Here is a 25,526-nt window from a genome sequence, read left to right as displayed (position 1 = left end):
TAAAATAACACACTCTCACCATATGATCCACCAATTGCACTCTTTGGTGTCTACCCAAATGAGCTGAAAACTCATGTGCACACAAAAACCTGCACACGAATATTGAAGAAGTGTTTCTTTTATTAATGTTTTGTAGTTTTCAGTAGTTAAGGAGATGCTTTAGTACATATATATAAATGGGATTTAAAATGAATAAGATTATTGTACATTTGGTGAGAAGTGGAATGTAAGTCTCAAGATTCACCTGTTCTTAAGCTGCAAGTATATAAAAACTAAAACTTCCAACTTAGTTCTTAATGTAACTATATTTAGTTTGCTTTTGCAGTAATTTGATATAATTGAATAGCTTTCTATGAAACCAAAATTTATAAGTAGTAAGTAGTGTTAAGTTTCCATTTCTAAAGTAAGAAGCTTGGGAGAGCTAGAATAATGAGAAAGTTGGTACTCAGACTGAAGGAAGGAGCAATCTGCACATATAGTTCATACACATTGCTAAAAAGATGGCTAATATGATTTGAATTTTCTCTACATGCTCAATTTCCCTAAGATCTCTTATTCTACTATTCCTTTTATAGATGAAGAATCATTCAGCTTTTAATATTTATGATTTAATTTACCTAAAACCAAAAATATTTATGCGAGAAATAAAGAGAACACAAAATGATCATCAACACTAAGTCTTGGCACCTTGTATGGCCATAGAGCTACAATGCCCTAAGGCAAAGCTGAAAGAAATTAATCGGAGAAAGAAAGTATTTCAAACATTAGAGCCTTGAGTTGTTATTTGAAAAACATCCAGAATGGGATAAGAGTAAGTACTAAGCCTTGTGCTTGGGATGGAGGCCAGAAGAAACTATTGCTACAAAGTAGATAGAGGGATGACATATATAAATTTCAGTGATTTAAATATTTTGTTCATGATTGAACAAGCAAAAATATAAGATGGGTTTATCCTCCGCATGCATGTATTACCAATGAAAATGGTCAGTTTTCAAGGAATAGCAATTAACATCTGTAGTGTTTCCTTTTAAAAAGATGAAACATTATCAGGTATTCTCTGTGTCAATGGCCTCTTTGGTAATATATTTCTGAATAGTTTCTTGTTTTGCTATGTGTATGCTACTACATCTATAATTGCACTGGTATTATAATACAGGACAATTCAATTAAAGTGTTTGTTGAAGCTAAGCTTAATTTATGAGCCTCAAAAAGTCACTTACTTTATTTACTGAGCAATATATAACACAGGCCAAAGCTCTTATAATCCATTAGAGAGACTGAAATAAATCACAACTGTCCTGCAGAAACTCTGTCAATAAACCTAATAAAAATAGAAGTAAAGAATTTGATTTTATTCCATATCATCTCTCTACTTGTTCTTCTTTTTGGTTTCTTTAGAAATTTGTATTTATTGGAGAAAGAGCTATTAGAGATGTGGCCAAGGTCAACTGCTGCTCCTGCCATTTTACAAAACCACCATACAGGTGACTCTGTAGGTTTGATGTAAGAAATGTATAGTTGATACCATGAAAAAATTTATTTATTACTTGTGACTTAAATACTCAGTTTAAAATGATCACTATTTGCCCTGGAAAATAAATCAGTGTCATATGTTGTTTTTAAAGTGGTAGGCTTTGGTCTCAGCAGTAGTATGTCTAAGGAGGCCATGCTGCCTTCCAGCGTCTCAGCATTTTCGCTCTAACTCTTAGCCCCTGACTTCAAGTCTCCTGCAACCACGAAGGAAGCAGCAATAAAGGCAGCACAAAAAACACAATACAAATTCATAGTGAACTCTGAAGCCCTCGTTCTAAAGTAACTATCTGGAAAATGTCATCAGATACTTCCCTACCCTTAGCTTTGTCTTTAAGGACAAAGAATAAGTACTATTAGAAGGCATGGAATACTTAACACATTTCTAGAGATATTTTGCTAATGACCTGGCCTCTGGTCAGGAAGCAGGAGCCACTTTTCCCTGCTACATTTGTCCATTGGAATTTGACGAAGCTCATTTTGTGCTGATGTTGGAAATTTGGCAGCGAAAGATAATTCAAAGAACTAGAAGACTATTTTGTAAAAATCACCAAAGCAGATTGGATTTGAGGCTGAATGAATAATTCAATATATAAGGCATGTTTTCAGAACCCAAGACCATGCTTGAAATGGAAAACACCCAACGTACCTCCTGTGGTAGGTAGGCATGATCTGTTTCTCTTCAGTTCTGAGAAGGTACATGTGGATTTTAAGGGCAAGATTTCTAAAAAGTCCAAAAAGTGGGTATTTCAAAATTCTCAAAGGTGTTGTTGGGTCTTTGTGCTTTTTCTGCAGGCTCTCATTAACTAGAAATGCAAACCAAAATCATAATCACTAATCATGTAAAATGTCTACCAGTCTTAACATTTTGGCAATTAATCTTGAGAAATTCATGTCTTTTTAATTTCTAAGATCAGATATACACAGTGGCTTGTAAAGGTCTTAAAATAGGAAGTTATTATGATTATTTTTTCAGCAATTTTTATTTTACCACATAGGTGGTTTACAGGCATTGCGGTTCCACAGAAACAGCAGCTCAGCTTAAGCAAATTTAGAAAACATTAGATGAAATGCTTAAGTTGGGATCGAGACTTGGGTTGAAGTATTTTTTCTGTATTGATGGATTTTATTTCTTTCAACAATATTTTATGTTCTGCTTCATATAAAACATGTTAAAATATTAAATATTATGTAACTCTAATGAAAATAAAAGATAATCAATTTTTCCAATACCAAAATGTGCCCTAGAGTCCTCAGTCACTTTACTTAAAGTCAGAGATATGAATAGTCTTTGCATAGATATGGAGTAATAAAGAATTGTTAACCCATAACAATAGTAGCACCAGACAGTTAATGTGTAAGAACACAATTTAATTTTATAAAGCTCAAATAAAGTGTTATTCATGGGCTTTCCAAGTTTTGTTAATGGTCATACTTTAAGTAGCTTTATAATTTATAACATTCCAAATCAAGATATATTTACATATCATAATCTATTATTCTTATATTTTTCCTTGGATTAATTCTCCACCAAGAATAAGGTGATTTTTTAAATTTTCTTTTTGTTCAAAGTAGGAAATCTATCAATCCTCTAAATTAATAAAATATTCTTAGGCAATATCAATAATTATATAGCTGATTAACTAGAAAAATGTATAATGGCCCATATGTGGTGGCATTTCTTATGTAATCTATGTCTCAGTGCAGCTGCACAAGTTTATGTAGTGAAGTATTGGTTAAAACATAAACACATAAGAAGTCTAGACCCCTAACTAAAAACTTTTTTGATGGGTCTTGTATTCTATTTTCACCATTTCTTGCTTTTATTATCATTCTATCAAGTTCTTAGTAAAAAAGAGAAAAAATAGAAATAAATTTATCAACATATAGAGTAAGAAAAAATGTAGAAAATATGAAAGTCAGGAAACATTATCCCAAAACACTGTTTGTAATAATATGTAAACATCCTTCATTTACACAGTTGCTTCTTTGAAGCTTGCTTTTTTTGGGGAAAGTGGGGGTGGTGAGGGGCTTGAACTGACTTTACTATTCAATAAAAGTGAATTTAACAAAGCGATTTACAATTAAAAATCACATCCTTTTTTGTTTGTTTGTAATAGATTTCCACCTTAGGAATTGGCTCTGAGTGCACTAGCAGTTCTATTTCCTCGTCTCTGGAAGTCATTTCTACAGGCTGAGTTATTGTGACAGTGTCAGCCTTGGCTAAAAAGAGACAGTCTTGACTCTACTGTCAAGGCATGAAAGGAGTGAAAACACAGGAAAAATAAAGGCTTCCTGCTTCTTTGCGGGTGGGAAGCTACCATTTTCTGTGGCTACAGTAGAACTCAGTGATACCATGAAGCAAACCTCCTTTATATAGCATAGGAACAATTGAGATTTTATGTTTACTTAACAGTCATGCATCAAAGCCACTTAACCCTTCACTAGACTCAAGATTCAAGCCACTGGCTCCTTTTGCAAAGTCTCTTCTACAGGCATTCCACCCAAAGGATGAATGGTCCATCTGTACCAATGAGGCTTGTTTTTCTTAGAGCTTTAATGAGATATTATTCACATACCTTACAATTCACCAATTTTAAGTATACAACTTAATGTTCATTATGTATTAATAGATAAGGCAACCATCACCACAGTCAATGTTAAAAAAAACTTGCTTTCTTTGATGATATTTTAAATAGAATTGTCTTAACTTTTTTTTTTGCAGGTGCTGCATATAAAGACATTAAGTATTTATTTTTAAATGAGTACAATTGAGATATAAACCATATACCAAACAATTCACTCCTTTAAAGTACAATTAAATGGTTTTTAGAATATTCACAGAGCCGTTTTGAATTTTTTCTTTACAAGATTATAGAAATACATTTGACTTTTGTATCCTACAACATGTATTTATTAGTTATGATGAACTTTTAGTGGATTCTTCAAGGATTTTCTATGTATAAGATGTCATCTTCAAATAGAAATACTTTCACTCCTTCCTTTCCAAAATGGATGCTTTTTATTTCTTTTTCTTGCCTAATTGCCTAGACTAGTACCTCCAGTACAATGTTGAATAAAAGCGTCATTTGGACATCTTTGTTTCCTTTTCTTTGAGGGAAAGTATCTAGTCTTTGACCATTAATATGCTTTCAGTTGTGCTTTCCATAGATGTATTTTATTTGATTGAGGAAGTTCTTGTCTACTCTTAGTTGTTGAGAGTTTTTATCATGAAAGGCAGTTGGATTTTTGTACAATGAGTGTTTTGTGTTAATTGATCTGGTCATGTTTTTTTTATTGTATTGAAATTGTGTATCACCTGAATTGTTTTTTGATGTTAAGCTTACATCCCTGGGATGATCCCATTTGGTCAGTGTATTATTATTTTTATATATTGCTGGATTCAGTTTGCCAGTATTTTGCTGAGAATTTTGTTGTCTGTATTCACAAGAAATATAGGGCTACAGTTTTCTTGTGCCACCTTTCTCATTTTTTTTTTATAAGGTAACACTGGTCTCAAAGAATAAATTGAGAAGTGTTCCCTCCTCTTCTTATTTTTGGAAAAGTTTGTGAAGAATTTGTATTAATTCTTATTTAAATGTTTAGCAGAATTTACCTGTGGAGTAAGTCATCTGTGATTAGGCTGTGTGTATTTTAATAGTTACTAATTAAATTTCTTTTCTCATTTTAAGTATATTCAGATTTTATCTTTCTCCTTGAACCAATTTTGGTTATTTTTGACTTTCTAGGTTTTTGCCCATTTTGTCTTGGTCATCTAATTTACTAGTATACCATTGTGAATAGTATTCTTTTATAATTCTTATGGATGTTTGTTTTTTTCCTCATCATTTTCACATCGTGAATTTATACCAATTCACGTTAAATGACTTTTCGACATTTATAGAAATAAACGTGTTTTTCCCTCCTTTAATCATATATATTTATAGATCCAAGAATAATCAACATACAGCCCTGGGAGAAATGAAAATTAATCATGTTTTATACTTTATTTCTTTCTTAAATTTTTGTATATTGAAGATAATTTTTTTAATATCAGGATTTTTTTTTCCTATATATTTGGTGAAATAGGCTTTGATCTTCCTTTCTTCTAAAATATTTTTCTGGTTTTAGTCACAATGTTATACATTGTTTATCACAGAATGAATTACAAAGAACTCTTCCTTTTTTACTTTGGAAATCTATATGCAAATGAGATTATAAGTTCTTGAAAGGTTGTAAAAAGTCACCGTACACACCTCTGTGCGAGGAACCTCATTTGTGATAAACACTGAAGTACAAGACAGCCTGGTGGTCCCAATAAAGGCCCTTCCTCCTTGACTAGTATTGAAATGTAATTATAAAACTGCTGAGCTATCTGCTCAGTTTTTTAAGCTATTTGATACGTTCTTAGAACCGCTAACAATCTTGAGGGTTGTCAAATATCAGAGTCATCTTTTGGGTTTGCCTCTCTCTCCAGGATTTAGCCCTTCAATATCTTCCTTCCCCACAACTTGCTAATTTGCTAATGCCTTCACTTGAGTATTTATAAAACATTTTTTTCAAAATTTCTAGTAACACTCAGCAGAAAGATTAATCTGAAACAAGTTAATTTGCCATTGTTGGGAGCACAATATCCCACAAATGTGTGTGTGTGTGTGTGTGTGTGCATGTGTGCATACATTTTGATTTTCACATATGGGAATATTTAATCAATACATTTTGTTATTAATTTATACCTTTTTATAATTATGGTCTGATAACAATGTTTTTGAGGTTTTCTTCATTTTCTAATATATGGACATTTTTGGGGGAATATTTTTTATGTGCTTCTAAAAGAATGTTGCACTAGTTGAAACTTGTTAAATAAACATCTATATATTCTATAGTCCTTCCATTTTGGGGGGAAGGTATGTCAAATTATCTTATTAAGAATAAGTTTTCATTATACATTTTGTGGTCTGTTTTCCTGCTCATCTATTTAATTTTTATGTGGGTTCTGCCCAACGATTCTTTTACAATGATGATCAGATGGCCACAAGAGGTGATGAAGTGACCCAGAAAGACAGAGAACTGAACTTTTACTAATAACTCCAGCAGCATCTCTGGGGCTCACTATGACTGGCCTCTTTTGTTCTAAATGCCTCTCTGTAAGTTTTCTCTGTGTCAAAGGAAGTTGGGTGCTCTAATAAATTATGTTTGTTTTGTCCTCTGAGAGAGTTAAGGAGCGACTAGAGACAGAGATTTGGTTAGGGGATGTGTTTTCTATAGATATTCTATGCAGATACTATATGATTGCACATTTGCTAGTATAAAAAAGTATCCAAATAATTGTGTGAATAATTTATTTTCACTAATAAGTATTAGGTACTTGGACTCACTGTACAGTGATGTTGAAATAATAAATTTGGAAAGCCAAAAATAAATATGAGAAGTAGTCTATCTGAAATATGGATTATTTTTTGCTTTTCCAGTTAAGATGCTACCTTGAACAAACTTCCTATGACTGCTTTTCCATGGGAGACATATTATCATTACATTTTTAAATGCTATCTAAAGAGGTGTTTTTTTCTTGTTAACTCTGCAGGTTAGGAGCATTTTTTTTTCCTTCAATCTAGCTAAAAGGAAAAAACAAACTCATTATGTCTCCTTTTTCTTTCCAATGTGTTCATGAGATTTTATTTTATAACAGTATCTTTCATTTTTGTACCCTGAGAAATCTGATCAAATGCATTCTATCTTTTCCTCCATGATTCACATCTACCTTTGTTACAATTGCAGCTTTTGTGTTTTGCACTTCAACTGTACTGCCTTTACACCTTCTTAACTCTTCAGACATTCTTTATAAATAAATTGGAAATGCATTTGAACATTTAAGCAGAGACAGACTTTATTTCATGGCTTACTTATATGAAACTATTTAAAACAGACCTTTGTACTAGAAAGTTTTAATATTAAACACTACTAAGTTAATTCAATTCATTTGCATCAGAACAAACTGGAGAATTTACAGCTACACATTCTCACATTTTGTTTATATCCCATTTTCTGATAAATCTTTCATATGCAAAAGTTACATTCTTAACCCCATTTCTTCTTTTAGTTACACTTTTGTATCTTTTGTATTCTATTTTCACCAATGCTGCTGTAAGCTGTAGCTGATACCGCTGTTTCTAATGCCTTCTTCCACTCTGCCTTAAACTGACCTCTCTCAGGTTTTTACTATACTAAGTGCCCCCCACAAATATCTCTAATGCCTCCGTGTTGCTGTCTTTGCTTGCACCAAATGCTTCTTCACCTCTTGGTAGCATTTGATGTGGCCCATCATCCCTTCCTACTTGATACACAGTGTTCATTTGCTTTACATGAGATCACACTCACCCTTAGTTCTATTCTACTTCCTACTATTTCAGTCACCTTGGTCTGTCCTTCTTCTTTTTGAAATTTTAATACAGGAATGCCTTAGGATCCATCTTTGATTTTATTTCTTCTATCTTTTCTGTCTTCTTTGATGATCTCATCCAATGTAATGACTTTAAATACTATCTTTATGCTAAGGACTTCATGATTCACATGTCTAGTCCAAAATGCTCTCACAAATTTCACACATATTTTTAACTGCTTTCTCATTACAGCTATTTGAATGTCTAATAGATATCTTGAATTAAACATGAGCAAAACAGCTGATTCCCTCTCCAAAACATCCCCCACCCACATTTTTCTTATGTCAGTTCATGGAAACTCCATTCTTCCAGTATCAGGTAAAAAGCATGTATCAAAGAGCATGTATTCACTTTGACTTTTTTATTTCCCTCATACATTATAAAACCACCAGGAAATAGTTGGTTTCCAAATATATCCAGAAATGGATCCTTCCCACACCTTCACCGCTTCCATCTTCGTTCAGGCACAACTGTTTCTTTTCTGGATTATAGCAGTAGCTTCCTAATAGTTCTTGCTACTTCTATCCTATCTTTATTCTCAACAAAATAGGACTGAAGGATCCTTTTAAGACACAAGCCAGTTTTTTATTTAAGACTTACCAGTAGCTCCATTTCATTTAGCATGAAAGCTATATTCCTGAAGTTACCTTCAAGACCCTACATAATCTTGTCAGTCCATTGTCTCCCTGCACGTATTTCTTACTATTCTTCTACCTTCACCATTTTAAGCTCACTGATATCTTTATTGTTCTTGGAATATGCTAGTCATGCTGCCTTCTTAGCTTTGTTCTAGTCAGTATTCTGGCTAGAACAGTCTTCTCCCAGATATCTGATAGTGAGTTAAATTACCTCCTTCAAAATTTTAGCCAAACGGTATTTTTCTATTTTGATTGCACAGAACTCTTAAATTCTCTTTATTTTGCTGCACAGTTTGATATTTTTTCTATATCACTATTACTTGGTGCTATCTAACATACAATATCATTCATTCTTTTATTATTTGATTTTTTAAATTGCCTTTCTCCTTTCCTTTCACACTTATAAGTATACTCCAAATGGATAAGGAGGATTGCAGCATTCATTTAGCCTAGTACATTGTGTATAATCAATAAATATTTACTCAATGTATGAATACTCTATAAATGGTATACCAGAAAATCACTAATTTTGTTATCCTTTTGTTTATTATGGATATTATCAAAACCAAAACAAAAATAAAATTAATATATACACTACATTTTATTTAAAGATATGATAAGGAATAATGATGATAGATAATGGAATGATTTTTACATCATAGAATTTGGGTTCCATATCATTATGGTAATATTTATGAAATTTGGACAAATATATTAATGTCATAATTGCAAAAAGAATATTGACTGGCCTATCTGAGTTTTAGAATATCTAGGATTGTGTTCAGGAATGGTCATAAGATTTCAAAAGACACAGCTATGCAATAAAAATAAACTTCATTAAAAAGTGAATAAGTGCATGTTTGTGCATTAATTGTGAGTTCATTTTGAGACATATGAATAATTATAATTCCGTGGTTCAGTTAAGGCTTTGGAATCATATATGGGCTTCAAATTTCTGTTCTCCAAATGAAGTGGCCTATGGATAGTTATTTAATCTTCTATATCTTCAATTCCTTTATCTGTAAAGCAGGGTCTGTGTGGTGCCTATCCCAGGGACATGCTGTGAGGATTAAATATGATAAAACAGTTGGAGCATGTAAAAACCCATTCCTCTATATAAACATTCAATGCAATCATTCAATAAATGTTCTTAAATTACAGAGCATACAGGGAAATTTTAATAAAATTATACGCATTGTATGGAAGATACATGCTTGAACATTCTTTAGGAGGGTACAGGGCATCAGGATATAACACACTATGAGTTAATATCCAATCAAAATAATAGATAGCAAAGAGAAGTACAATGAAGTCAAATCTGATAAACATTTACTTTATTCACAATCAACTATACCAATCCAACATTAACTAAGAATGTATTAAGACATATATATGTTTTATACATCAATACCCCTAACTGTAAGATAACTATTTCATCTGATTCCTATCCTAGTAAGAAGCTATATTTCATAACACATGAGGAAAAGCTCACTGTTAAATTTATTAACTCTGTTTTGTTGCTTTAAAGTGTTTGAAGTGATTTTCCTAGATAATGTTAATTATACATATATTTACTCCATATGCTTTCCTTAGAATATAAATCAATATTTCATGTTCAGAAACTTATTTTGTGCTGAGCCAGATGTATCTGTAAACAGGTGTTAAAATAAAATATTGGATTTAAGGGTAAAGAACAGGGAATACTGTTCTATAAATTTATATAAAGGATGAGGTTTTCCATTAAAACAACCAATGGTGAAATGACTAGGACTGCAGTAAGAAGAGGGAGATTGAAATACTCTATACTAAACAATAAAGGCAAAATCAACAGAATATAACAAACAATGTAAACTGGGGATAATGGAAACAAGTTAAAAATGAAGTCTCAGATCAGATATTAAGTGCATATTTTATAAAGACTAAAATTGATATCTTAAAAAATATTAATAAAAAATGTTTAATATACAAATGATTATACCATTTTCCCATGTAAAATCTCACTTTCTTATTTGTTACAATGTAAGTTCAATGGTAATCTATGACCTTAGTTCTACATAAAATCTTGCTTTGGGCTGCTTGGGAAATGAGGGGGTTCACAGGGTTTTTACAAAATACCAGAAGCCAAATTTATTTATCCAAAGATCATTTATTATATAATTTACTCTCAGGAATGTCTTATGTATTAAAAGATAAGAATATCCACTAGTGACTATGATGGACAATGTTAGACTAAATCCAAGAATTGTAAGCAAACTAAATGTTCTACATATAAATGAAATTCAGTATCTTCTATACTTTTCCTCTCCTTTTTTTTAAGGTATCATTAATATACAATCTTCTGAAGGTTTCACATGAGCAACATTGTGGTTACAACATTCACCCATTGCATCAAGTCCCCCCAAACTCCATTACGGTCACTGTCCATCAGCGTAGTAAGATACTGCAGTCACTACTTGTCTTCTCTGTGCTATGCTGCCTTCCCCAGGACCCACCTTCATTATGTGTGCTAATCATATACATTTTTCCTTTACTATGAGGAATATGAAACTAAAATGTTTTAATGATGAGTTGCAAGTGGATATTTTTTAATCTCTTCAATCTTATAATTTATTTGAATTTATAACCTACTTCTATTTAAATTATTATTGCCATTCTGCTCCATATATTTTTTACCACTTTAAACAATCTAACAATGGAAATTCAGTCTATTAAGTTGTTGCGGTGCTTTTAAAATAATCTGTATAATAGAGTTATATCTTTCCTATCTTAAAAGTTATTCTTCATGTTGCCATAACATCAAACTTGGGTAATATTATAACTACTTTGGGTACACTGACAAGGCAAGTGAGAAAATATAAAAATATTTGTAACTTATTAAACTCAGTCAAATAAACAGATGTACTTTAAAATAAGTGTAATCTTACTCCATAGAAGTAAAATTAGTTTATAAAACTAATGTGCATATGTACATTTTTGAATAAAGGAACTGTGGGGATGACACATCTTGTGATAATCCTAGCAAACTCATTTAAATAGAGTGATTTGTTTATTATATGGAATACCGTATTTACCATATAGAATTCCCTAACAAAGAAAGCTGTTAGATGAGGAAATAGTTGCCAAATGTACCACAGTAAAATGACTCTGATTTGTATCTAGTTGCAATAAATAATATGAATAATAAAATTTGTATTTTCACTAAGTATACATGTATTTATATATGTATTATATATCTGAACCTTAATCATAGATCGTTATGATACAGAGAGAATCAGCAGAAATATAAATTTGGTTTGCCTTTTGAGTAATGCTCAATAATAGCAGATGACTATAACTGAAAGAAGTGTAGTTAATATTCCTTATAAAGCAAACACATAAAATTAAAGTAAATATATTCTGGCAGTCATACCAATATGCAGCTGTTAACTCAGAATAAAGCTAAATTTCAATATGAAATATTTTTTTATAAATTTACCATGGTTTAAGGATCAGAGATCTAATTTTAAAGTGCCACAGATATTGGAACAAATAGTTGGGCAGGTAAATTTCATGTCCTTTTCTCTAGAAATTTCATATGTGTATGTGTGCATGTGTAAATAAATATTATCTATCAGTATGGAAAAAGGGGATTGACTTCTGGTCTGAATTCTTTAGTGCAGGAAAGAGTGTGCGTGTGTGTGTTTATCCTCATATGCAATGTTTGGTTGGTGGAACTCATAGAAGTAGAATTACAGTTCCAGTTCCAGATGCAAATTCCACTGATATAAAAAGTTAACCTTGGAGTTAGAATTTTGAGTGAACAGTCAGATGCTTTAGGGATAACTGATCCTTGATAGACTGATTTTCAACTGTTTGTTTGTCTTGAATGTATCTCAGTGTTGCTCTTGGAGGAAGGGTTCCCCCACCTAGGGCAAGTTTTCTGTGAATTCACTGAGACTGAATAAAGACAAGGAAATTGGGGCTTTTAAAAGGGTTTCATGCCACATTTATTCTCACGGCAGTAGGTCTCAGTCTCTTCTGGCCCTGGCACTACTCCCTCCTGTTCCCCAGCACGGGCTTAATCCTCTCTTAGCACCAGGGCTGCATAACTTCCCTCAACCAGCTGCAGTTCTCTCCTAGTTCTCCCTCTAGACTTCCCTTATCTGCTCTCCAAGCTCTCTGCTCTCACACTTGCACCACTCTTTCCCTGCTCTCACTGCCCTCTCCTACCCTGCCCCTAACCCCAGGAGGAACTCTTGGGTGAGCTTCTGTGGTGACTGGCAGACTCTGGACCAATTCTGTACCAGGAACTGAGAAGAGGAAAGACTGGGTGTTTCCTCTCCACCCCTCCCCTGGGCCAGTACTCCCATGACTGACCAGACATTCTGTCCCAGTAAACATCCCATAGATGTGCAAACGGGCTCTTATGTATATGCAATGGGCTCTATTATGGCCACACTGGAATCCTAGTCAGAAATTTCCATTTTCTCTACACCCCAGAAGATCAACAAAACTCAGTTCCTTGCATGGCTGTGCAATAAATAACAGAACCAGGATTAGAATTTCAGTCTCTTAATCTCAGATATTAAATGCTTTCTATGATATTATACCATTGTCTTTATATGTCTTTCTCAGGCCCCCTGAATTTAAAATAGTTAATATCAAATATGAATTTTTTCCATATTTCTATGTAGTACCATCTCCCCATCCCTTAGTTAATAGCTAGGGTTAATTTAGCCCACAAATAAGCTGAATAATGCTTGCAATTATTTACATATTACTTCTAGTTACTGGCCTGTCAAAAATATTCTACAATGTAGTTACTGATATATAAATAATGTAGTGTTCTAGTGTCTTTCATTCATTCATTCAACAAAATCTATTGATGAGTTGTTAAATGTCAAATGACTATTAGACTGCAAGCTAGAAAGAAGAAAATGCCATTGTACCTGAATATCTTCAATTCATTGTTCAATTATTTAAACATGAATCATCCTAGTGAATTCATATTATTAAGGTGTTTGACATTCTATTTAATTTAATTTATATTTTTTAGTAGTGACCCAAATGCCCTCTGTTCACAACCAAAATACATATTTCTTAACAGTTTTAAACAATACTTTGTTGCAGTCAATTAAAAAACATTCAAGACCGGAGTTGAAGATCTTTAGAGCAAAGAACACCCAGTTATTCCAGTAAATGAAACTTATGCTAGTTTATTTCATGAACAAAAACAAAATTTAACTAGGTTATTTCTTGTAAATACCTCTGATAATCATAAACTAAAAAAATCGTCTTCTAAAATTTATATAAAACAATTACTTCTAGCCAATCCCTTGCTGCCTGGGAAACCCCATTATAACAATCAATCATTGTAAACTTAAACAACTTCCTCTTTTTAACTCAATAAGGCACACTATAATGCCATGACTTTGAGCTTCATACTCATTTCAGGATTAAAGTCTCCCTGTGCTCATATAGTTCACTTCTCAGTGAATAAAAAGTCATATCAAGTAAGGCTGTCTGAATTTTCTTTTGGTCATTAGTCTTATGACTATAATGCAAATTAGATTACTATTTGAAACAAGTGAGCAAACTACTTACAGTCACCTGCACTCCAGATCAATGTGTACTTATCAGCAATGCAACCAAGATGAAGTAAGGCAACAAGCTCTTCCATTAAATAATTTTTAAGAGATTTGTCTATATATACCTAAAGCAGATTTTTTGCTGTCCATTTGTATGACTTCATTTATGAACATTCTTCATTTTAAAAGGAGTAATGTCATGTTGTCGCCTCTCAGGATTATTATGAAAATCAATGAGTTCAGATGAAACACTTTGCAATTTATAAAGTTGTACAGATTAGTATTTATTTAAAATTGGTTGTTTAGATTTGATCTCTTAACTTACATACACAAAAACATTCCTTAAGGAGTAAGAACAATGAAATTCTTTGAATATTTGCTAATTAATTGATGTAAAGAAAAAATTAACGAAAAAAATGATTCCTACAGGCGAAGGTATTCTCTGTTCTCTATTCTTCCTGTCATACTGATAGATAAAATCTTAAGGAAGCAGCTATAGTTCAAGGACACTTAACTATTAAATTCTGACAAAACATGTTCAAATATCAAATAATTTGCATTTTCTCTTCTCAATATTAATGTTTTCATACATTTCTAGTTTAAAAGTTCTACATGAGTATGACAATTTCATGAGTGTCTTAAGTCATTTGAATAGGTTTTTTATAGACATAAGTAATTTAGAGCAAAAGACTTATTTCTTTCCTTTCATATGGAATGAAACTCTAATATAACAGTGTTTTAGGAACACATAAATGATAAATGGGTGAATTGATGAATATTTTCTTAATTTTGTGGCAGAGTCAGAAATTTACTCAAATTACATGAAGCTGTTGACAGAGAAGAGAATTTCTTCACTCCAATTAAAACCTTAGTTCTTTCTCATTATCTTCCTCCAGATATAGAGGGGGAATATAAACAATTACAACCTTTTTACATTTTTTTTACTGAAGAATGAATGTTGACTTTTATGTATGATGTTTAGCAACTATCAGAGGGCACATATTTATGATATTTGTTTTCCATTTTAATTTATACATTTGATATTTCTATATTCTGTTTGATAATATTCATCTAAGCTTTTATTCTTCAGGTAATGCCTACTTGTCTATAAACTAAGTTTTTAGCATATAGTAACAGTGTTATTCCCACTGATTATTTAGAACTTTTTTATCAGTAGTAGTAATTATAATTACACTTTGCAGTTTATCTTTCTTCAAAGTTATTTTAGTATATCAGTAAATTAGAAAATCTTTCATCTTTTTCTGTTCTAAATCATATTAACCATTTCAGAAAATATGTATTTATTGAATGGCTGATGGAGTTCACCCAAAGGTAAAACCAGCCCAGAGATCTTTTAATAGTTCTTTTTTTTTTCATGTTTAGTGTATATATTGGTATATTTTGGTTTGCCAATACATACTTTTATACTTTTAAAAAATCTAATGAAACAGCATGTTTTGCTTGATAATTTTAAAAACACACTTAAAATGGTCAGTGGTCACTTTCGGTGAAATACTGACTTTAAAGATATTATGCAAGCAAATTTTTATTTATTTGTAATGTTTAAATGCTTTCTCCAGTTGAAAAGTTTAGTTCTTGTTTTGTGTTAGAATTATTAAATTCTACAAAGAGCAAACACCCCTTTAGATAGTACTACACCTTCATCTCACCAATTTTGTTCTGACAAAAAATTTCAATGCCTTTTGCATTGTTATCCTTTATAGTTTTGAATTTTCTTTTTTCTTAGATCTTTGAGTGGTATTTAGCAAGATTTCTGCTACTGCTTTTTAATTAAATTGGACAATTTTAATTAAATTAATTTGTTGAAGTATATTGAGGTTTCAAGGACCAGTAAGTTGTCAATCTTTCAATGGCTTTTCTCTGCTTGAAATAATGTTTCTTATCCTTTAATTACCATAATTTTTCTTTTGAATGTATACAACTTTCATTTATTTTCATATAATATAAATATAAAATCTATAGTTTTCTTCAAACTAGATCTTTCACCCAAAGCTTTTTTTTTGTCATCAATAATCTACAATTACATGAAGAAGATTATGGTTACTAGGCTCCCCCCATCACCAAGTCCCCCCCACACACCCCATTACAGTCACTGTCCATCAGCGTAGTAAGATGGTGTAGAATTACTACTAGTCTTCTCTGTGTTGCACAGCACTCCCCATCCTCTCCCCCCGACATTATACATGCTAATGGTAAGGCCCCCTTTCTTTTTCCCCACCCTTATCCCTCCCTTCCCACCCATCCTCTCCAGTCCCTTTCCCTTTAGTAACTGTTACTCCGTTCTTGGATTCTGTGATTCTGCTGCTGTTTTGTTCCTTCAGTTTTTCTGTGTTCTTATACTCCACATATGAGTGGAATCATTTGGTACTTGTCTTTCTCTGCCTGGTTTATGTCACTGAGCATAATACCCTCTAGCTCCATCCATGTTGTTGAAATGGTAAGATATGTTTTCTTCTTATGGCTGAATAATATTCCATTGTATATATGTACCATATCTTCTTTATCCATTCATCTACTGATGGACACTTAGGTTGCTTCCATTTCTTGGCTATTATAAATAATGCTGTGATAAACACAGGGGTGCATCTGTCTTTTTCAAACTGGGTTGCTGCATTCTTAGGGTAAATTCCTAGAAGTGAAAATCCTGGGTCAAATGGTGTTTCTATTTTGAGCTTTTTGAGGAACCTCCATAATGCTTTTCCACAATGGTTGAACTAATTTACATTCCCAACAGTAGTGTAGGAGGGTTGCCCTTTCTCAAAACCTCGCTAACATTTGTTGTTGTTTGTCATTTGGATGGTGGTGATCCTTACTGGTGTGAGGTGATATCTCATTGTGGTTTTAATTTTCATTTTTCTGCTGACTAGCGATGTGGACCATCTTTTCATGTGTCTGTTGGCCAGCTGAATTTGTTCTTTGGAGAACTGTCTGTTCAGCTCCTCTGACCATTTTTCAATTGGATTATTTGCTTTTGGTTTGTTGAGGTGTATGAGCTCATTATGTATTTTGGATGTCAACCCTTTATCAGATCTGTCATTTATGAATATATTCTCCCATACTGTAGGGTACCATTTTGTTCTATTGATGGTGTCCTTTGGTGTACAGAAGCTTTTCAGCTTGATAGAGTTCCCCTTATTCATTTTTGCTTTTGTTTCCCTTATCCGGAAAGATATGTTCATGAAGAAGTCGCTCATGTTTATGTCCAAGAGATTTTTGCATATGATTTTTTCTAAGAGTTTTATGGTTTCATAACATACGTTCAGGTCTTTGATCCATTTCGAATTTACTTTTGTGTATGGGGTTAGACAGTGATCCAGTTTCATTCTCTTACATGTAGCTATCCAGTTTTGCCAGCAACATCTATTGAAGAGACTGTCATTTCCCCATTGTATGTCCATGGCTCCTTTATCATATATTAATTGACTATATATGTTTGGGTTAATGTCTGGAGTCTCTATTCTGTTCACTGGTCTGTGGCTCTGTTCTTGTGCCAGTACCAAACTGTCTTGATTACTGTGGCTTTGTAGTAGAGCTTAAAGTTGGGGAGCGAGATCCCCCACCACTTTATTCTTCTTTCTCCGGATTGCTTTGGCTACTCAGGGTCTTTGGTGTTTCCATATGAATTTTTGAACTATTTGTTCCAGTTCATTGAAGAATGCTGTTGGTAATTTGATAGGGATTACATCGAATCTGTATATTGCTTTGGGCAGGATGGCCATTTTGATGATATTAATTCTTCCTAGCCAAGAGTATGGGATGTTTCCATTTGTTAGTATCCTCTTCAATGTCTCTTAAGAGTGTCTTATAGTTTTCAGGGTACAGGTCTTTCACTTCTTTGGTTAGGTTTATTCCTAGGTATTTTATTCTTTTTGATGCAATTGTGAATGGAATAGTTTTCCTGATTTCTCTTTCTATTGGTTCATTGTTAGTGTATAGGAAAGCCACAGATTTCTCTGTGTTAATTTTGTATCCTGCAACTTTGCTGTATTTCGATATCAGTTCTAGTAATGCTGGAGTGGTGTCTTTAGGGTTTTTTATGTACAATATCATGTCATCTGCAAATAGTGAGAGTTTAACTTCTTCTTTATCAATCTGGATTCTTTGTATTTCTTTATTTTGTCTAATTGCCGTGGCTAGGACCTCCAGTACTATGTTAAATAACAGTGGGGAGAGTGGGCATCCCTGTATTGTTTCCAATCTCAGAGGAAAAGCTTTCAGGTTCTCACTGTTCAGTATGATGTTAACTGTGGGTTTATCATATATAGCCTTTATTATGTTGAGGTACTTGCCCTCTATGCCCATTTTGCTGAGAGTTTTTATCATGAATAGATGTTGAATTTTGTCGAATGCTTTTTCAGCATTTATGGAGATGATCATGTGGTTTTTGTCCTTCTTTTTGTTTATGTGGTGGATGATGATGGATTTTCGGATGTTACATCCCTGGGATGAATCCCACTTGGTCGTGGTGTATGATCCTTTTGATATATTTTTGAATTTGGTTTGCTAATATTTTATTGAGTATTTTTGCATTGTTCATCAGGGATATTGCTCTGTAATTTTCTTTTCTGGTGGGGTCTTTGCCTGGTTTTGGTATTAGGGTGATGTTGGCTTCATAGAATGAGTTTGGGAGTATTCCCTCCTGTTCTATTTTTTGGAAAATTTGAAGGAGAATGGGTATTATGTCTTTTCTGTATGTCTGATAAAATTCTGAGGTAAATCCATCTGGCCTAGGGGTTTTGTTCCTGGGTAGTTTTTAAATTACCACTCCAATTTCTTTGCTGGTAATTGGTTTGTTTAGATTTTGTGTTTCTTCCTTGGTCAGACTTGGAAGGTTGTATTTTTCTAAGAAGTTGTCCATTTCTTCTAGGTTTTCCAGCTTGTTAGCATATAGGTTTTCATAGTATTTTCTAATAATTCTTTGTATTCTGTGAAGTCCATCGTGATTTTTCCTTTCTCATTTCTGATTCTGTTGATGTGTGCTGATTCTCTTTTTCTCTTAATAAGTCCGGCTAGAGGCTTATCTATTTTGTTTATTTTCTTGAAGAACCAGCTCTTGGTTTCACTGATTTTTTTTCTACTGATTTATTCTTCTCAATTTTATTCATCTCTTCTCTGGTATTTATTATGTCCCTCCTTCTGCTGACTTTAGGCCTCATTTGTTCTTCTTTTTCCAATTTTGATAATTGTGATGTTAGACTATTCATTTGGGTTTGTTCTTCCTTCTTTAAATATGCCTGGATTGGTATATGCTTTCCTCTTAAGACTGCTTTCCCTGTATCCCACAGAAGTTGGGCTTTTTGTTGTTGTTGTCATTTGTTTCCATATATTGCTCGATCTTTATTTTTAATTTGGTCATTGATCCATTGATTATTTAGGAGCATGTTGTTAAGTCTCCATGTGTTTGTGAACCTTTTTGCTTTCTTTGTACAAGTTATTTCTAGTTTTCTACCTTTGTGGTGTGAAAAGTTGGTTGGTAGGATTTCAATCTTTTGGAATTTACTGAGGCTCTTTTTTTGGTCTACTACGTGGTCTATTCTGGAGAATGTTCCATGTATACTTGAGAAGAATGTGTATCCTGTTGCTTTTGTATGTAGAGTTCTGTAGATGTCTATTAGGTCCATCTGTTCTAGTGTGTTGTTCAGTGCCTCTGTGTTCTTACTTATTTTCTGTCTGGTGGATCTGTCCTTTGGAGTGAGTCGTGTATTAAAGTCTCCCAAAATGAATGCATTGCAGTCTATTTCCTCCTTTAGTTCTGTTAGTATTTGTTTCACATATGCTGGTGCTCCTGTGTTGGATGTATATATATATTTATAATGGCTATATCCTCTTGTTGGACTGAGCCCTTTATCATTATGTAATGTCCTTCTTTATCTCTTGTTACTTTCTTTGTTTTGAAGTCTATTTTGTCTGATGCTAGTACTGCAACACCTGTTTTTTTCTCCCTATTGTTTGCATGAAATATCTTTTTCCATCCATTGACTTTTAGTCTGTGCATGTCTTTGGGTTTGACATGGGTCTCTTATAAGCAGTACATAGATGGGTCTTGCTTTTTTATTCATTCTATCACTCTGTATCTTTTGATTCATGCATTCAGTCCATTACATTTAAGGTGATTATTGAAAGATATGTACTTATTGCCTTTGTAGCCTTTAGATTCGTGGTTACCAAAGGTTCAAGGTTAGCTTCTTTAGTGTCTTACTGTCTAACAACTTGCTTATTGAGTTATTATAGATACTGTCTGGTGATTCTTTATTTATCTCCCTTCTTATTCCTCGTACTCCATTCTTTATATGTTGGGCGTTTTATTCTGTGCTCTTTTGTGTTTCCTTTAACTGCTTTTGTGGGTAGTTGATTTTATTTTTTGCCTTTAGTTAGTATTTGGTTGGTCTGGTTTCTTTGCTGTGATTTTGTTTTCTCTGGTGACATGTGTTTAGCCTTAGGAGTGCTCCCATCTGGAGCAGTCCCTCTAAAATATCCTGTAGAGGTGGTTTGTGGGAGCCAAATTCTCTCAACTTTTGCTTGTCTGGAAATTGTTTAATCCCTCCTTCATATTTAAATGATAATCGTGCTGGATACAGTATTCTTGGTTCAAGGCCCTTCTGTTTCATTGCATTAAATATATCATGCCATTCTCTTCTGGCCTGTAAGGTTTCTGTTGAGAAATCTGATGATAGTCTGATGGGTTTTTCTTCATAGGTGACCTTTCTCCTCTCTCTAGCTGCCTTATAACTCTGTCCTTGTCTTTGATCTTTGCATTTTAATTAATAGGTGCCTTGGTGTTGTCCTCCGTGGATCTCTTCTGTTGGGAGTTCTGTGTGCTTCCGTTGTCTGAGCATTTATTTCCTCCCCCAGTTTGGGAAGTTTTCAGCAATTATTTCTTCAAAGACACTTTCTATCCCTTTTTCTCTCTCTTCTTCTTCTGTTACCCCTATAGTGTTGATATTGTACCTTTTGGATTGGTCACACAGTTCTCTTAATGTTGTTTCATTCCTGGAGATACTTTTATCTCTCTCTGCATCATCTTCTATGCATTTCTGTTCTCTGGTCTCTAGTCCATTAATGGCCTCTTGCATCCCATCCATTCTGCTTTTAAATCCTTCCAGAGATTGTTTTGCTTCTGTAGTCTCCCTCCCTACTTTGTCCCTTAGCTCTTGTATTTTTCTCTGCAGCTCCATCAGCATGGTTATGACTTTTATTTTGAATTCTTTTTCAGGAAAATTGGTTAGGTCTATCTCTCCAAGCTCCTTCTCAGAGGTTGTCTCTGTTACTTTGGTCTGTATCAAATTCTTCTGTCTTTTCGTGGCAATAGAGGTAGTTGTGGGGAGCTGGTGTGTGTGTGTCTGCTCTGAGAATGTCCCTTCTTGCTGGTTTCTGACCTTCCTCTCCTGGAAATACAGCGACCCCTAGGGGAAGCTGTGTGCAGACAGGGTCTCTGATTCTTGCCTGGCCGCTGTGAAAGAAGCTCGACCCTGCTGCTGTGTGTGTGGCCAGCTTCCCGCTGCTGCTCTGCTATGGCGGAGTCACACTAGAGGGGGAATTGGCAGGAGGCTGTTTATCGCCATCAGGGGCCTCCAAGCTGCACTGCCATCCCAGAGGTTTGGGCGCCTGGAGTTCCCTAGAATTCCCAGCTGTTTGGCTGAGTGTGCCGGGGCAATTTCTTCCAGCTATGGGTCCCTGTCCCTTTAAGACTTTCAAAGGGCACTCGCTTTTCTTTTGTACCAGGGGCGCTGCCTTCAGGGACCCACTTGCAGGTCTTACTGTCCCATTTCCCTAGTATCCAGCAATCCATGCACTGTGTGGATGGCTAGGGCTGGGTGATTAGCAGTTCTGGGCTCCCTCTCCCTGCCCGCTCTGACTCCTCTCCTCCCACTAGGAACTTGGGTGAGGGGTGCTCAGGTCTTGCTGGGCTGCGGCTTGTATCTTACCCCCTTCATGAGGTGCTGGGGTCTCTCAGGTGCAGATGTAATCTGGCTGTTGTCCTATGTAGTCTGGTCTCTCATTTAGGAATAGTTGTATTTGTTGTATTATCAAAAATATAAATGTTCTTGGGAGGAGATCTCCACTGCTCTACTCATGCCACCATCTTGGCTCCTCCACACAAAGCTTTTTTATAAAGGGCTACATATCAGGTCTTTGTATTTTAATCTTTTATATTTTTCTATATTAATATACAATTAAATCTATTATAAAAATATTAAATTATAATTATTAATATATATAAAGCTGTATTCAATTGATTAAATGACTATTATACTTTCTTGAAATGTTAATCAATTTAAGGTAATGGTTTTTACCTTAAATTCTATTATAACTAATATAATCTACCTCCCCAGTTTGTTGTTTTAGGTATGCATAGTTATTATCAGTTTATTTCCAACAATATTCTATCCTTTTGTTTGTAATGTAGCTTTTATAGAAAATACATTACTTGGTTTGCTTATTTCATTACCTAATTAAAAAAATTATCTTTCAATCACTAAGTATAACCAATTAACATTTTAGATGGTATTTTATATTTCTTTTTTACTAAAATAATTTTTGTTTTCTTCTTTTAAAATATATTTACTTGTCATTTTATCCTCCTTCTTTGAAATGTGCCCATTTTGTTTTTATTCCTTTGCTGGGTAATAATAACTTACTAAGATGCAAACAATTTCCCTGTCAATGCTGAAACTTACCAATATGTGTACCTTTTCTAGGACTAGAATGTTTTCAACCCCTCTGGTCTCATGTTCTTCCTTCTCTCATTCCATTGTTCCAATACTGGTTTCCCCTGGAAATTGTTGATTCCTATGTTCATATTTTTATTTTTTATTCATTTTAAGAATTCAGCCATCAGTAGATTTTTATCTAATTTTCTATGTCATATTGCTTCCAACTGGATTAATTATTCTTCTTGCTGGAAATATCCCAAAGTTATTTCAAAAATTATCTTTTTGTGATAATACTACTGAAAACATACATAGTTCACTATGACATTTAAATGAGAGCTTAGATAAAAGTCAATAACATTTTCTGTAAAGAGTGAATTAGTAAAGATATGGGGCCTTGCAGGCCCTGTGGTATCTCTTGCAAGTACTATAGTCCCCACAGGTTTGGCTTTCTGTGGTTTCAGTTACCCACCGTCCAGAAGCAGATGATCGCCCTCCTGACATATCATCAGAAGGTCAATGGTAGCCTAACACTAATACATAATGCTTGGGTCATTCCCTTCCCTTCATCTCTTCATGTAGGCATTTTTATCATCTCACATAATAATAATAAGAAGGATAATTACAATATAATAAGACATTTTGTAAAGGGAGGCCACATTCACATAAACTTTATATGTAAACATATACAACAGTATATGTAAAAATATATAACACTCTAGTTGTTCTATTTTATTTTTAGTTTTTGCTGTTAATCTCTTACTCTGCCTAATTTATAAAAATTGAGCTTTATCATAGTTATGTAAAAATAGAAAAAACATAGTATATATAGGGCTGGTACTATGCATAGTTTCAGGCATCCACTAGGTATTGAAATGTATCCCCCATCGATAAGGGAAGACAACTGGATTAACTCTGCCATTATAGCAGAAAATTATGCATAGACAAAATATAAATGAATGGGCATGGCTGTGTTCCAGTGAAATTTATGGTACAAAATAGAAAGCAAGCTGCAGGCAAATGTTTGCTGGCAACTGGTTGGATTTATATAAAACTCTAGGTTCACTTTCCTTATTGTTATACAGATGTTGAAACATTGTGTTTCTTCACGGGTGATGCATTTGAGAAATATATTCTAATTTATCTATTGTACCTCTATGAGTGATATCCTCTTCTTCTCAGGAAACTTTACAATTCTCTTTTTTTTACATCATCTCAAATTTCACAATGTGTGTCTAGAGTTCTTGATTTGGCTTCTCCAGTTTTGTTTGTTGCTAATCTGTCCTATTTATCATCTTTAGAGGCTTATGTGCCCCTTCAATCTGTTTATAGTAATCCTCAGAAATTATTCTTTGTTATTTGTATTAACATTAATCCCTTCCTATTTATATCATTCTTACTTTCTAGGTCTGTAACAGTTGTTGATACTTCTAAGTTTCCTCATTTTCTATTTCATTTTTTTATATCTTCTTTTTACCTCTTGGGTGAGGTTTTTCATTCTGATTTCCAGCATACTCGTGGTTTTGTTGCTGTGTTCTTCTGCCATTCATTTCTAACACTGGATGCTTTAGTTCAACAGTTATGTTCCTCACGTCTCTAATATCTTAACAGTGTGAAGATATTGTATGCATTTTATCTTCTTTTTCATTAACTGTTTTCTTTATGACAGGTTTTTCATCTGTCTTTTTTTCCTCATGCTTCTTTGTTCCAGATGTCTTACTATTTTTCCTTGTTATTTCCAATTTTTTCCCCTTTGGTGGTTTCTGCTGCCAAAGCTAATTAAATTTACCTAACCCTACCTGGTGCTGTTCCAAATAAGATCTGAGTTAGTAAGTGTTGTGACATCTAGAATACAAAATCTCAAATTCATAGGTCACCCACCTCCCTAAATAAAATTAATACTGTAATTAATCTTCAATATTGATTAGCATTGTGCTACAGTGTGTGAATTTTGTACTTGATTTTAATTACACACACACATGGTGGTTAAGTAGAAAAGAACTTGGGAAGTATGCAGGGAAAAGTAGAAGTGTTTAGCAGGAGGGCTCTATTTCAAGCCTATGAATTCTCTTATGGGAAGGGGATGTTATCCAAGACATCCCTGTCACCTACTTGAGGAATTGGTTTCCTCATATGTCAGATCAGGAAGTGGATTGGACTGCAAATTTTCTGACCTTCTGTTGCTTATTAAGTAAGCTCTATTCTATGAGATGTAGATTTTTACAAAGGCATTTGAAAGAATATGCTTTCCTCAGAGCAGGAGGTTCCATCTCTTCAAAATTAGCTGTTACATGAAATGCATAAATGAGGGTTATCATATGACTGAAGCCATATTCTTTAGATGTCATTTTGTTCTTTAGGATCTTGGGAGTGAAACATGGGATGGATTTTAAATTTAAATTAATTTATAGATTAAAAACTGCCTAAAATCTCACAGTAAGAGAAATCCATTGAATTTTCTTGAATATAGTCATCCTTTTAACACTTTCACCTTATTATAAATTCCTGAATTAACTATTTTAAGTAGATTAAATTGAATTAAGTTGATATAAAAGTATGGTAAGACAAAATAAAGTTATTTTCCTTGCTACTATTCCTGTCTCACCTCCAAATAGTTCTCAAATTATATTTTATCTTTTAAAAAAAATATATGTATTGCAAGCAGTTCAAAGACTCTAC

The sequence above is a fragment of the Manis javanica genome, chromosome 1 (genome assembly GCF_040802235.1).
Source record: "Manis javanica isolate MJ-LG chromosome 1, MJ_LKY, whole genome shotgun sequence".
NCBI lineage: Eukaryota > Metazoa > Chordata > Mammalia > Pholidota > Manidae > Manis > Manis javanica.
Note: the sequence above shows the minus strand (reverse complement) of the source record.